The sequence below is a fragment of the Lagenorhynchus albirostris genome, chromosome 5 (genome assembly GCF_949774975.1).
Source record: "Lagenorhynchus albirostris chromosome 5, mLagAlb1.1, whole genome shotgun sequence".
Taxonomy (NCBI): domain Eukaryota; kingdom Metazoa; phylum Chordata; class Mammalia; order Artiodactyla; family Delphinidae; genus Lagenorhynchus; species Lagenorhynchus albirostris.
This window is the reverse complement of record NC_083099.1, coordinates 25,471,172-25,486,371: the sequence shown is the minus strand read 5'-3', so window position 1 is coordinate 25,486,371 and position 15,200 is coordinate 25,471,172. Positions and strand designations below refer to the sequence as shown.

At 43.7% G+C, this 15,200-nt stretch overlaps 1 long non-coding RNA gene across 1 annotated transcript in view; it reads right to left on the bottom strand.

Moving 5' to 3' along the window:
* Positions 1-8,439: 8,439 nt before the first annotated feature.
* Positions 8,440-15,200, bottom strand: part of LOC132520411 (uncharacterized) — a 36,625-nt gene continuing 29,864 nt past the window's right edge. The window contains exons 2-3 of the long non-coding RNA XR_009540543.1: positions 10,590-10,812; positions 8,440-8,746 (exon numbers count right to left, since the gene is read on the bottom strand). This is a non-coding gene — a long non-coding RNA (uncharacterized LOC132520411). The remainder of the gene's footprint in view (positions 8,747-10,589; positions 10,813-15,200) is intronic.

Genomic DNA, 15,200 nt, shown 5'->3' with positions numbered 1-15,200 from the left:
GGCCCAAAGACTGTATGTCTAAATATTTAAGTTATAAGTCAACCTAACAAACTCTTGATTAAAATATCGCTTATCCTGCTGCCATGACAAATATACCATCATAATTACCTAGTCAGGTTTACATTTAAAATTCTATGCCTAACACAGCCAGACAGAAGAAGCCACCCCTGGCCCTCTATCCCAGGCCCAGCCCCTGCCCCTGCTCACCGCAACACACACAGCCCTAGTCCGTGCTTCCAAGCTCCACTGCACCCTGTGCAAACAGCAGCCGCTTGGCCATCCCTTGGCCCAAGTGTGAGCACATTGGCAGTGTGGTCTCTGCACAGGAGAATGGACCCAGGGTAGAGGCCACACCAGCATAAAAGTGGACTTGAGTTCATCTGGGCAGGGAGTTATGGGGTCCCAATACCTGAAGCATGGAGGAAGGGGTGAGTCTCCAAATGGGCATGTCTCCATTGCTCTGTAGATTCTTCATCCCTTGGGGAGGCTAAAGCCAGACCAGGGCCAAAGCAGGCCCTTTAGAGTACGGGACTCGAGCAGGGAACTGTCGCTGAGAGTGATTACTGCACAGAAGTCCCTCCAGCCATCCAGGTCCTCGGATGATCTACAGAGTTTAACCTCCCGACCTTGACAGGGCTCCTGAAATTTCAGTCACTCAGGTAGAGTACTGAGTACTTACAATTGGCTGGGACTGAGCTGTATGGTGAAGGAATGAAAAGATCTTTCTGGCCCCAATATTCCCCAAAGGATAGCTCATTACACTGAGTCTTCACTTATACTTTAGGGACGGGTCAGCAAACCAGGACCCGAGGGCCAATCCTGCCAGGCTGATTTCGTATGGCCCTTGAGTCTAGAATGGATTTTACATTTTGAAAGAGTTAGGAAAAAATCAAAAGAAGACTATTTCATGACATGGGAAAATTATATGAAATTCTAATTTCAGTATCCATAAATCGAATTTTATTGGAACACAGCCCAGCGCATTTGTTTACACATTGTCTGTGGCTATTTTCACTCTACGACTGCAGAATTGAAGGGTTGCCTCAGAGACTATGGCCACAAGGCCTAAATTATTTACTCTGACCCTTTACAAAGAAAGGTTGCCTGCTTTAGAGTTAAATTTCTATCCTGTGTTTCTCCAGAGAAGATGGGTGATATGGAGAGTAAAGGGATGTGAATCCCTGAGAAGGAAGGGCAGGAAGGGGACCAGGAAAAGGGAGACCAGAAGTTCTGACTGGGCGAACTACAGAACCTTACCCCCTTTCCTTAGAAAAGAAACGCTACACAAAGGCAGGGAGTGCATTTAAGGACAAAGAGGAAGGAGAAGTTGGCATGTTACCCTCTAATTTCATCAACACCCAGGCCAGGGTTTGCCTTTATTTTTCCCATTAATCTCATTTATAGCCTCCACTTAATTGGAACATTAAATCTCAACAGTGGAAGTCGCTACAGTTCCTTGTCCGTGTAATGATTTTTTTATGGTTGAAAACAGCATTGAGGGCTCATCGTTAAAACATCTAGAGCAGCTCTGTCTCCTAGAAATATAATGTAAGCCAGGTAATAACCTATAAGGGAAAAGAATCTGAAAAAAAATAGATATATATGTATGTATAACTGAATTGTTTTGCTGTACACATGAAATTAACACAAAACTGTAACTCTACTATATTTCAATTAAAAAAAAAAAAAACTAAGGGTAGACAAACTTAAAAAAAACAATAAAGAGGGAATTCCCTGGTGGTTCAGTGGTTAGGACTCGGCACGTTTTCACTGCCAGGGCCCGGGTTCAATCCCTGGTCAGGGAACTAAGATCCTGAAAGCCTTGCGTTGCAGCCAAGAAAAAAATAAAATAAAAATAAAAAATAATAATGTGGGCTTCCCTGGTGGCGCAGTGGTTGAGAGTCCGCCTGCCAATGCAGGGGACACGGGTTTGTGCCCTGGTCCAGGAAGATCCCACATGCCACGGAGCAGATGGGCCCGTTGGCCATGGCCGCTGAGCCTGCGCGTCCGGAGCCTGTGCTCCGCAACGGGAGAGGCCACAACAGTGAGAGACCTGCGTACCGCAAAAAAAAAAAAATAATAATAATAATGTAAGCCAGAATATAATTTTTAATTTTCTAGTAGCCTCATTTTAAAAAGTAAAAAGAACTGGTAATATTAATAAAGTCTCTTACTTGATCCAATATATCTACAGTATTACCAATTCAACATGCAATCAATATAAAATTATTAATGAGCTATCAAATTATTCTCAACACACCTAAACATTTTCTAATAACTGAGTCAAGTTTCAGGTTTTAAATGTAAATTGAAGTTAAATAAAATTAAAATTCAGTTCCTCAGTTGCACTAGTCACATTTTAAGCGCTTAATAGTCCCATATGGCTAGTGACACTGTATTGAACAGTGCAGCTCTACACAAATCCACAATACAGAACTGCCATGCATTGTTCTCTGATTAGTTTCTATCAACACAGGGTATCAATAAATATTTACAGAGCACTTATTCTCTCCCTTTAAGCTTTCCAGACAGGAAAATGACATGTGTAATGTCTCCATGTTGACTGCCTTCTTTGCTTTCTGGCACTGCAAAATATTCTAGGCTCACCTCGAACCTTCCCAGCAGCTTCATCTTTTTAACAGATGATTTCGGCCAGGCCATCCCCTGCTTCACACCCCTCAGTGACTTTCAGAGAATAAAATCCTTACTGCAGTTTCAAGGCCCTTTTTCACTTCTCAAGCCTCAATCCCTGATGCTCTCCGCCCTTGCTCCCCTTGCTCACCTGTACTCCAGTTACCTGGGGGTTCTGACAGTTCCTAAGACATGCCCAGCTATTTCGACCTCAGGGCCTTTGCACGGCTAGCTCTGTCATGCTTCACTTTTCACCTCACATCCCCTCCGCAGAAAGGATTCCTCAACCTCTGTACCTAAAAGAACTCCCATCCTCAAGTTACTTATCGTCTCACCACCCGCCCATCTCACCTCAGCACTGGGTATAATCTCTGTTGCTATGGTTGCTTTAAAGCATATATATTGTCAACTCTTTTTTCTTTATTTTTGGCATTTAAAAATAAGGTTTAAATCAATACAAATGCAGCAGCTATAAATGCAGACTGATACAGGAAAGTTAAATTGGGCATCAAATCTGACAGTGTTGCCATCCGTGACATGATTTCCAACCCCTTGAACAACCCTTGGCAAAATTCCAAACAAAATAAAGTACATTGTTCTTTGGTTTACACAGTAGTTGCACCCCTGGAAAAGTCAGTGTTTATTAAAATTGAGCAGAAAATACTTTTGTGTTTACATATAAAACGGGATTAGGTTTTAGGCTCAGAGCATTATACACAAGTTTTCCACCTACTTGAGTGTCAGGCAGGGCACTTCAGAGTCATGTACAATGTGCCACCATTTTTCACTGAGCCAGACTGTCCTGGGCCTGGCAGGATGTTTAGCATCCCTGACCTCACCCTGACCTTGCCAGCAGGTGCCCAATCACTGTGCCACTCAAATGGGTCCCCATTTGACTGAGATTTCTAAAACATTTTGATTTCTAAAACCCATCTGTTTTAGATTTCTAGAACACCTCCTGGGCTGGCTAGGGCCATTGTTTTAAAAGAAGTCGTGACACAAGACTGAGACCCATAGATTAGGTAAGCAAAGAGACCATGGGATAGGTGTGTCTGTGATCACCCCACCTCACCACAGCAGCTATCACGATATTAGAAATGTGCTATAACTGCTGGGAAGATATTCTGTTATCGGGAAGGCAACAGAGCACCTGTGTGTGAGGTCTTCCCCGAGCCCTTCTTCCTCTAATCCCCGTAGCTTGGCACCTCTCTTGGGCCACTGAGGGCTTCTGCTGTGTATCAGTATTACCTAGTGTACAGTCGTCCTCCCTATTAGCCTGCAGGCTCCAGGAGAGCTGCATCTAATCCACTCCTGCATCTCTAGCATCCAGAATGGAACCCAGCATATACTCCACCAACGTTCGTGGAAGAAATACATGTGTATGTGCTTTAACCAGGTACAAATGGGAGATGGATCAGGCCTGAGGCAAGCCCTCTCCCAGGCTGTTCCTAAATGCACTGCTGAGCATCTGGGAACCCTGAGCCCCAACGCAGACCAGGTCCTGGGCTAGACCCGGGATGCAAGTGAGCAAGACAAATGCCTGCGCCTGGAGAGGAAACAGACCCCGCACCCTTGGCAACTGTGGCAATTGAGGAATGCATGGGGCTGGGTGTTGTGGAACAGGGGCAGCTAACTCTGCCTAGAATGGCTGGAGCCAGGGAACAGGTCCTAAGGACGGTATCTGAGCAGAGAGTAGGAGTTAGCAGGAGTTGGCCTGGGTGAGGATAGAGATAGTTCCAAGCAGAGGGAGCCAAGCTTGCAAAGTCACATTAAGGGAACTCTTCCTCCAGATACCCCTTAGGCACTGCCCTCCTCTGGTCACCACCATGTCAAGGAGACAGAAAGAGCACAGGGGGCAAGTTCCCGAGCATAACATACTTTAAAAGACAAACCAACTGCATATCCAACGGTCAGCCCCGCCTCTCTCTCACCAAGCCTCAATTACTGACCAAGTTCTTCAGCGCTTAGACAAGTCCTCTAGACTTCCTGAGGATTCCACCTGTTGGAAGTGCCTTTCCTTGGGGATATGATGTTTCCAGACCAACATCTATATAAAAAGTGTGACCTGACCTTCCTACACTGTTGGTGGGAATGTAAACTGGTACAGCCACTATGGAGAACAGTATGGAGGTTCCTTAAAAAACTAAAAATAGAGCTACCGTATGATCCAGCTATCCCACTACTGGGCATGTATCTGGAGAAAACTCTAATTCAAAACTCTAATTCAAAAACTCTAATTCAAAAAACTCTAATTCAAAACTCTAATTCAAAACTCTAGTTCTAACTCTAATGCACCCAATGTTCATAGCAGCACTATTTACTATAGCCAAGACATGGAAGCAACCTAAATGTCCATCAACAGAGGAATGGATAAAGAAGATGTGGTACATATATATAATGGAATATTACTCGGCCATAGAAAAATAATGCCATTTGCAGCAACATGCATGGACCTAGAAATGATCACACTAAGTGAAGTAAGTCAGACAGAGAAAGACAAATATCAGATGATATCACTCATATATGGAATCTAATTTTTTTAAATAATATAAATGAACTTATTTACCAAACAGAAACAGACTCACAGACTTCGAAAACAAACTTATGGTTACCAAAGGGTAAACATGGTGGAGAGGGATAAATTAGGTGCTTGGGATTAACATACACATACTACTATATATAAAATAGATAACCAACAAGGACCTACTGTATAGCACAGGGTTCTCTATTCAATATTGTATAATAACCTATATGGGAAAAGAATCTCAAAAAGAACGAATATATGTATATGTATAACTGAATCACTATGCTATACACCTGAAACCAACACAACATTGTAAACCAACTATACTCCAATAAAATATTTTTTAAAAAGTGAGACCTTTTTCACTTAGCCAGTCAGGTTCTCTCCCTAGCACACCTCTGTGGGGAAGGCAGAGGCACTCAGGTTTACAGAGCTCCTACTCTGTTCCAGATGTGGTTCCAGGTGCTCTACATATGTCACCTGGTGCAATCCTCCCAACACACCACAGAGCAGGCATTAAAATCCCTGTTTACAGTTGAGGAACCTGAGGCTCAGAGTGGCCATGCAACGTGCCCAATATCACACAGCTCTTAAGGGGCCTACCAGTCTCCCCCCAGCCCCTAACAACAACTTCATGATGGTTTGAGGGGTGAAGGTGTGACCTGTGTGAGGACTCCAGGGGCAGGTTTCTCAGGAAGAGTCTCCTTGGCCAGAAAGAAGAATCAGCCAATCTATGACAGAGGTGCAGTCTGGGGTCTGGCTCAGGTGATCATCAGTGAAACACAGAAGATACCTTCCTCTAGGAGGTTTGCGAGCCTTAAACGAGTGAACGCCTGGTACGTAGGAGAGGCTCACTCCCATGCGTTCCCTGCCCTGCTAGCCTGATATGCCTGTGCTCTGTTATCCATGGCCAGTTAGCTTTCCAGCCTTTGCCCACAGCTGGTGCCTCTGCAAATCAATCAGGCAGATAGCAGGAGACTGGCAGTGCACTCAAACCTTTTAACTAAAGAGACTTTGCAAAGGCACAATAGGCAGGGATAAGGCAACCATCAAGAGGTTATGAGCTACTGAAGTGCCAGCCGTGCTGAGACACCCTTTCTACCCCCAGACCTGAAGGACAAAAGAAGGGGACAGAATTGCTGGAGTCTAGTAAAAGCTGGGACTGCAGAAAAAGGTCTGCCCACCAGAAGCTGTGGCTATACATCATTGGTTCTCAGATTTTACAGAGCATCAAAATCACCTTGCAGGGCTTGTTCAAATACAGATTGCTGGGCCCCCAGAAGGTCTGGCGTTGGGCCAGGAACTTGCATTTCTATGAAGCTCCTAGGTGATGAAGATGCTGCTGGTATGCTGATCACTTTTTGAGACCCACTGCCTCAGAGGAGCAGAACCACAGTGAGGAGGTGTAAATACCCTGACCTCTCTCTCCTTCCATCTTCCAATCCTCTGCTGGTGTTTTCCATTGGCTGGACCCGACCTGATTGCTAGAGGGTAGAGGCTGGAGAGAACCTACTGCTGGGACACAGAGCAGGGAAGAAAATGGATCTGAGAGGCACAGAACAAGGAGTAATCAGCAACCCTCCTCCCCTCCCCCTCCCCCTCCCCTCCACTTCCACCACTCCATTCTCATTCAAATAGTCTTCTGTCCTATGTCTTCTCTGAATATTATTCTTGAGTGCTAGAATACATTATATTTTGCTCAGAGGCTTAAAGAAAATTGTGATTCTCTCAACTCAATTAAATAAATAAGCTATCATGTCTTATTTCCCTGCAGTAATCGTATGCATTTCCTGTGTTGAGAAGTATTGAGATTCATATCCGGAATAAAGCTGTCATTCTTCACCCCCTTTTTTTTGACACCAATTGTACTTGAACATTTGTTACTTTTTTTTTTTTTAATTTATTTATTTTTGGCTGTGCTGGGTCTTCGTTTCTGTGCGAGGGCTTTCTCTAGTTGTGGCAAGTGGGGGCCACTCTTCATCGCAGTGCACGGTTCTCTCACTATCGCGGCCTCTCTTGTTGTGGAGCACAGGCTCCAGATGCGCAGGCTCAGTAGCTGTGGCGCACGGGCCTAGTTGCTCTGCGGCATGTGGGATCCTCCCAGACCAGGGCTCGAACCCATGTCCCCTGCATTAGCAGGCAGATTCTCAACCACTGTGCCACCAGGGAAGCCCCTTCACTTCACCCCTTTTAATTCAGCTTTCCCACAGCTGTTTCCAGGAGGTCAGTTTTCTGATTAATTTTTTTTCTTAGAATTTAAGGTTTTTTTTAAACCTAAGAATATGATAATGAAACAGTATTTCTTGAACTTTCTCACAATGTCTCTTTTTACATCCCTTGCTCCAACTTTGAGGAGTAAAAACATTTTTTTTTTTTTAGCAGGGAGCCTAAATCTCTGAAGATTTGTATGAAGAGTTCAGGAGGAAGAAAATCTGTTTAATTAAATTACACTTTATGTTTGTGAATGAAAACATTAACCATCGTTAGTAGTTCCTCAAAAATCCCAAGTCTCCAGAGCGATCCTTGAAACTGAGGTAATTTATACACAGCAACTCCCAGAACTGAGGCAGGATTGATAAGAAGAGAAATCAAGGTGCTCTGGGCCAGATGCCTGGAAGGGATTAACCTTGCTGAAGTGTGACTTAAAGGCAGCTTCTGAGTCACTGAAGAAGTTCTCCCCCATCGAATGCCCTCATGCTGCCTCTCAACCACCTGTCAGAGTTCCCGGCTGTTCTGTCTTCCTCACTGAGTAACCATGCTCTTTGCCTACAAAGGGGCTAGGGTTTATCTTCTGATAGTGGCAGCCTATAGTGCTGTGTTGAGAAGAATCATGGTGCTTACCTTCCAGTAAAACAAGTCAACAAATAAAGGAACAAGATAATTTTAAACTGTGGTAAGGAAAGAAATTCTAACATGGGAGTGTCTGGCAGAGGCAACTTTACATAGAGGAGTGGTCACGGGAGACTGCTCCATGGTATTTGAATTTAATCTGAAGAATGGTATTTTAATACACACTGAAAGATGAAGATGAACCTGCCATGCAATTGCCAAAGGAAGCAAAGGCCTGGAGGAAGAAAAGACTTTGGAATATTCCAGGAACAGGACGAGGCCAGTGGAGCTACAGTAGAACAATCAAGGGAGGGAACAGTATGAAATAAGTTTAGAGAAGCTGGTCAAAGGCATACGGAGCCTTGTAGATGAAGTGTAACAGGTATTCAGAGCTGAGTAACAAACCAACCCAAAACTCAGTGGCTTAAAACAACAGCCATTTATTTGCTCACAATTCTGGAAGGCAGCCATTTGGGCTGGGATTAGCAGAACCACCAGCCTCACCTGGTGTCACTTAGGTGGCTGCCATCATTTGGTGGCTCGTCTGGGACTAGATGATCTATGATGGTTTCCCACACACGTCTGGTGGTTAGTGCTAGCTATTGGCCGGTCAGTCTAGAGGGCCTCGGATGGAAGAGTTCTTCTCTGTCAACATGACTGCTCATCCTCCAGGAGGCTAGACTAGCCTTCTTCACATGTCGGTCTCAGGGGAACATTCCAAGAGGATAAAAGTAGAAGCTGCAAGGCCTTTTGAGGCTTAGCCTTAAAAGTCAAATAATGTCACTTGCACTGCATTCTGTCGGTCAACACAAGTCACAAAGACAGCCTAGATCCAAGGGGTAGGAAAATGGACTACTCCTCTTTATGGGAGGAGTGGCAAAGTCACATAGCAAAGGGGCATGTGGACAGGGATGGGAAAAATTTGTGAGCAATTCTGCAATATACTCCACCAAGGTCAGGTCCATTTTAAGCTAAGAGCAACGGGAAGTCACTGATGAGTTTCAAATATGGGAATCAGGTAAACCTGGTTTATGCTTTAAAAGGGTCACTCTGAAAAACAAACAAACTCATAGAAAAAGAGATCAGATTTGTGGTTCCCAGAGGTTGGGGAGCGGGGAGGGGGAACTGGAGGAAGGCAGTCAAAAGGTACCAACTTCCAGTTATATGATAAATCAGTCCTAGGGATGTCATGTACAACATGATACATAGAATGAACACTGCTGGATGTTACAGATGAAAGTTGTTAAGAGAGGAAATCCGAAAAGTTCTCATCACAGGGAGGAATATTCTCTTCTCTTTCTTTAATTTTGTATCTGGATGAGATGACGGATGTTCACTAAACTTATTATGACAGTCCTTTCATGATGTACGTTAAGTCAAATCACTCTGCTGTGCACCTTAAAGAAACACTCTGGTAAACGGGTAGCTTAAGACAAGAATGTAAACAATGAGAGTGAGGCAGGAATGTAAGCAGAGAGACAGGTTAAATGGCGCTGGCAGTCGTCGTCCAGGCTGGAGATGGAGGCTAGCCAGGGTGGGGACAGGGGAAGAGTTTCCAGCCTGCTCTTCCTGACAGCCTGACCTACAGATCTGGGGCTTACCTAGCAAGCCTTTAAAATCACATAAGAAATTCCTTGCAATAAATCTCTTGATACATTGTATATTCCTACTGGTTCTGGTTCTCTGGTTGAACCCTGGCTAATACAGGGGTCATCAACAAATATATAATACAGATGATACCTTACACCACAGGACTGTGTGAGATCTCCCAGGGAAAGAAAAGAGAGGAGGGCTAAGGAGACACCAGCCCAGGGCACACCAACACTTAGAAGTCAGTTAAAACAGGAAAAGAGAGAAAAAGAGACGGACAAGGAACAACCAAGAGGAGTAGGAGTAAACCCTTGTGAGTGGATTGTCACTAAAGCCAAAAAAAAAATTGTTTCAAGAAGGAGTGAGCAGCCTGGAATCGGTGCCCTGCGGACGCCTCTCGCACCGTGACTCGGGCTGGCTACTCGAGCTGTCTGTGCTGGGTGTCCTGTGTACACACTTTGGAAGTGACAGCGCCATGAATGTAACCTCCAGCTTAGAGCTGAATGGACTGCAGCCTGTTACCATTACTGTTGGGACAGCTGCAGCTGGTTATCTAGCTTACAAAAGATTTTATGTTAGAGATCATTGCAGCAAATCTATGGTAAACCTTCACAGCCAGAAAGAAAACTCCAAGATGGTGCATGCTTTTGACATGGAGGATTTGGGAGATAAAGTTGTGCACTGCTATTGTTAGAGGCCAAAAAGTTCCCATTCTGTGATGGATCACACACGAAACACAACAAAGAGGCTGGAGCCAACGTGGGACCTCTGATCATTAAGAAAAAAGAAACTTCAGTGGACAGTTTTGACGCTAAAAACCAACTTGTCATGACGTCACCTGATTGTTTAATTAGAATGACTACCACTTCTGTCTAATTCACCTCCCTTGGGTTCTAGATATGGTATACTGCAAATTGCAGCTTTTATATTCGTGGAATTTGCCTTACTTGTTGAACCATTGTGATTCATATTTGTTTAAACAAAAAAAAAAAAAAGGAAAAAGGAAAAAACCTACCTCATGGCCTGTGAGTTAAAAAAAAAAGGAATGAGGGGCTTCCCTGGTGGCACAGTGGTTGAGAGTCCGCCTGCCAATGCAGGGGCCACGGGTTCGCGCCCCGGTCTGGGAAGATCCCACATGCCGTGGAGCAGCTGGGCCCGTGAGCCATGGCCGCTGAGCCTGCCCATCCGGAGTCTGTGCTCTGCAACCGGAGAGGCCACAACAGTGAGAGGCCCGCATCCTGCAAAAAAAAAAAAAAAAAAAAAAGGAATGAGGAAATGGTCAACTGGGTTTAATGCTATTGAGAGGTCAGAGAAAATGAAAACAGAAAAGTTTTTATTAGGTTTGGTCATATGGACGTCACTGATAAATTTAGCAAGAGTGACCATTTCTGTAGAATAGCAAGACCAGAGCCACATACCAATGTGTCATCATCCCCAATCCTCACAATAGCCCTTAAAGCTAAGGTTTGTTAACCTTCCATATTACTCAACAGTGAGCGTGGTGTTGAAGTCTGAAGCTCTGGAGCCCAAGAGCCTGGGTTCAAACCCTGGCTCCTCCACTTACTGACTATAAATTATTTAACCAGTCTGTACCTCAGATTCCTCATCTGTAAAATGAGATTAGTGATAATATCTCCTTCATAGGGTTGTTTGAGAATGGTATGATTTAATATATGTGAAGCCATTGGAAGGCTTGTTAAATATTTACTATCTACTTTATCACCCTTCCCCTGTGCAGATAAAGAAACAGAGACTCTCAGAGCTTTCTGTAGATCCCAAGACTAATAGTGAAGGAGAAAGGATGTCAGCCCTGTTCTCCTGGACTCCACACCCTGAGTTAAGAATTTGAAGAATGGCTCCCACTCAGGCACCTCAGATCCAGGTTCCTTTCAGAACAAGAGGCCTCTTCTGGAGGTGAGCCAAGTGCTCAGCAGGACCCAGTAAACAAGCCATACCCTTCTGCTGATACCCTCACATGCCCAGAGACTGAGCTGGTCAGTTATGGATAACATACACACTCCTTAACCGGATGATGTGAGCATCCCATCTAGTAGACAAGAACTAATACATACCCACATCCAGTAACTGGGGTTACTTAGTCACATGTTTCCAAACAGGATTATCATCTAATCCCAACCTATTCACTCTTTTTCAGCCTGGAGATTACGTATCTACATCATTATTTATCAATGTTCAATTATTTCAAGGAGACCAGAAAATAAATTACAGCCATACAAATATAATTACTATCACAGAACTCTTTAGGAAAACAACATGATGTTCTGCATCCAAAATAAAAATAATGTTAACACCCTTTGACATATCAAATTCCTTTCTGGGAATTTATCCCGAGGAAATAATCCAAGAGAAGGAAATAGTGGGCATGAAGATGCCGGATTATTCAGTGGTATATTACATAGTCAGGTCTTCATATCGCCATAGCAATATGAAAATTACTCATGCTTTAATGCAATTTAAAAAAATACAAACTTATGTCTGCACTCTTATCATACAACAGGAACTGCACAAAAATCATGTATGCAGAACTGAAGAAAATAATAAAGAAAATGATTTTGGTCCATCTTCTCTCAACATCAGGTTTATGACCTTGGGCAATAACTTTAGCTCTCTAAGACTCAGTTTCCTCATCTGTAAAATGGATATAATAGTAATATATATCTTTTCAGCATTTACTATGTGCCAAGCACTGTGTGTGCTAAGTGCTTTACAGGCCTTACCCCTCAGTGATCCTGTGAAATCGGAATCACTCTCATCATTTTCCAAATATAGAAACTGAAGCCCAGGGGCTTCCCGGCTGGCACAGTGGTTAAGAATCCGCCTGCCAATGCAGGGTATACGGGTTCACACCCTGGTCCAGGAAGATCCCCCATGCCGCGGATCAACTAAGCCCACGCACCACAACTACTGAGCCTGCGCTCTAGAGCCCGTGAACCACAACTACTGAAGCCCATGCACCTAGAGCCCATGCTCTGCAGCAAGAGAAGCCACCACAATGAGAAGCCCGTGCACCGCAATGAAGAGCAGCCCCCCCTTGCCACAACTAGAGAAAAGCCCGCACACAGCAACGAAGACCCAACGCAGCCAAAAAAAAAAAAAAAAAAAAGAAACTGAAGCCCAGAGATGTGAAGTGACATAGGAAGAGGAGATTTGTGATCTGAACCCAGATTCCTTCCCAGCTGATCACTGAGCCAGAGCCCAGGATCACTAGACTATTGTTGAAGGTAATGGTAAAAAATTAAAGTTAGTATGTAAAAAGCTTTTAGCGTATAGTATCTGCTACATAGATCTATTTGCCTGGTGGATCACTGGGTAAAGAGAAACACCAGCAGTGGCGGGAGAGGACACAAGATGGAGCCCAGCTGTGGAGGCAGCCCAGAAGGTTGGGATCCAGAGAATAAATGCTGATAGTTAATTTATATGAATTTGTACCTGGCACTGTGCTGATTGTTAACTCACTTAATCCTTGTAACAACCCTATGAAGTAGCAGTATTATTACTCCCATTTCTTAAGTAGGAAAACCAAGACACAAGAGATTAAGAAACTTGCCTGAGGTCACATAGCAAGTAAGTGGAGGAACCAGAGATCAAAGCCCAGGCAACGGCGGCTCTCGAGTCCACCTGCTGTGCCACCTTGCCACAGCTGACTCTGTAAGGTTGTACCAGTTGTCTGTGGTCATCTCACATCTAGGGATTACTGGTGAATATATTCCCCATTTCATTCACTTACTATTGCTATAGTGTGTATATGGTTTCTTTGAAAAATAAAAATGTCTACAAGTGGGCCATGGACTTGATAGACATTCTCCAAAGAAAACTTACAAATGGCCAGTAAGCACATGAAAAGATGTTCAACGTCAGTAATCGTTAGGGAAACGCGAATCAAAACCACAATGAGCTACTACTTCACATCCATAAGAATGGCTATTATGAAAATAAAATAATAACAGAAAATAACAAGTGTTGGCAAGGATGTAGAAAAGTTGGAATCCTGTGCCTTGCTGATGGGAATGTATAATGGTATTGATGCTGGGAAAAAATTATTTGGCAGGTCCTCAAAAAACTAAACATCGAGTTACAATATGCTCTAGCAATTCCATTTCTGGGTATATACTCAAAAGAATTGAAAGCAGAGACTCGAATAAATATCTGTACATGTTCATAGTGGCATTATTCAGAATAGCCAAAGGGTGGAAGCAACCTGTATGGGGTTAATTCTGCCCCCCAAACTCATTTATGGAAGTCCTAACCCCCAGGACCTCAGAATGTGATTATACTTGGAGACAGGGCCTTTAAAAAGGTAATTAAAGTTAAACGAGGTCATTAGTGTGGGCCTTAATCCAACATGACTGGTGTCCTTATACAAAAAAGGAAGTTAAACATACACACACAGGGGAAAGACCATGTGAAGATACAAAAAGAAGACAGCCATCTACAAGCCAAGGAGAGAGAGGCCTCAGAAGAAATCAGTCCTGTTGAGACCTTGATCTTGGACTTCTAGCCTCCAGAACTGTGAGAAAATAAATTTCTCTTGTTTAAACCATCCAGTCTGTGGTACTTAGTTATGGCAGCCTTAGGAAGCTGATATACAACCAAGTATCCATCAACAGATGAATGGATAATCAAAATGGGTTATGTACATATAACGCAGTATTACTGAGCCTTAAAAAGGAAGGATATTCTGACATAGGCTACAACACAGATGACCTTGAAGACATTATGCTAAGACAGTCCCAAAATATTGTATGATCCCACTAATATGAAGTACCTAGAGGAATCAAACTCATAGAGACAGGAAGTGAAATGGTGGTGCTAGAGGCTGGGTGAAGGGGGAAATGGGGAGGTTCAGTTTGGGATGATGGAAAAGTTGCGGAGATGGATGGTGGTAATGGCTATACAACAATATCAATGTACTTAATGTCACTAAACCGTACACTGTAAAAAAATGTCATGATATAGGAGTTCCTTGGTGGCCCAATGGTTAGGATTTGGTGCTTTCACTGCCGAGGCCCAGGTTCAATCCCTAGTCAGGGAATTTAGATCCCAGGCAAGCCACTTGGTGAGGCCAAAATTAAAAAAAAAAAAAAAATGATAGATTTTCTGTTGTGTATTTTGCCACAAGTTTTAAATGAAAAAAATAAGAATTTCTAATAACAAAATTAAATGAAGACTATATTAGTACAATTAGAAAAACAAAAACCACTCCACATATTTTAAACAAAAAGGTGTTAATACTGTACCAGGAATTGGTTACAAGATATTGAAAGGAGCAAAAGAGGGAAAATCACCAAAGGATTAGCAACTGCAGGGCCACTACATGCTAACCCTGGAGCTGAAGACGTAAAGGAGAAAATGGTGTTGTCACCCAGAGCCCTGTTGTCACCCACAGCATACTTCTGAGGCTGTCATACCCAGGAGCCTGCGCTTGCTGGCCACAGCTCCTGTCCCCACTGTGCCCATAGGCCCTACCAGAAACTGGGGGGTCTTTCTCTCACCTTCCAGTCTCTGGCCAATGTCTCCTATTGGAAGATCCTACCAGAAGCAAGCTGAAAGAGATTCTGGGGAATGTAGTTTGCAGGCTTCCAGCCTAGGGGAGTTTAGAGGGGGA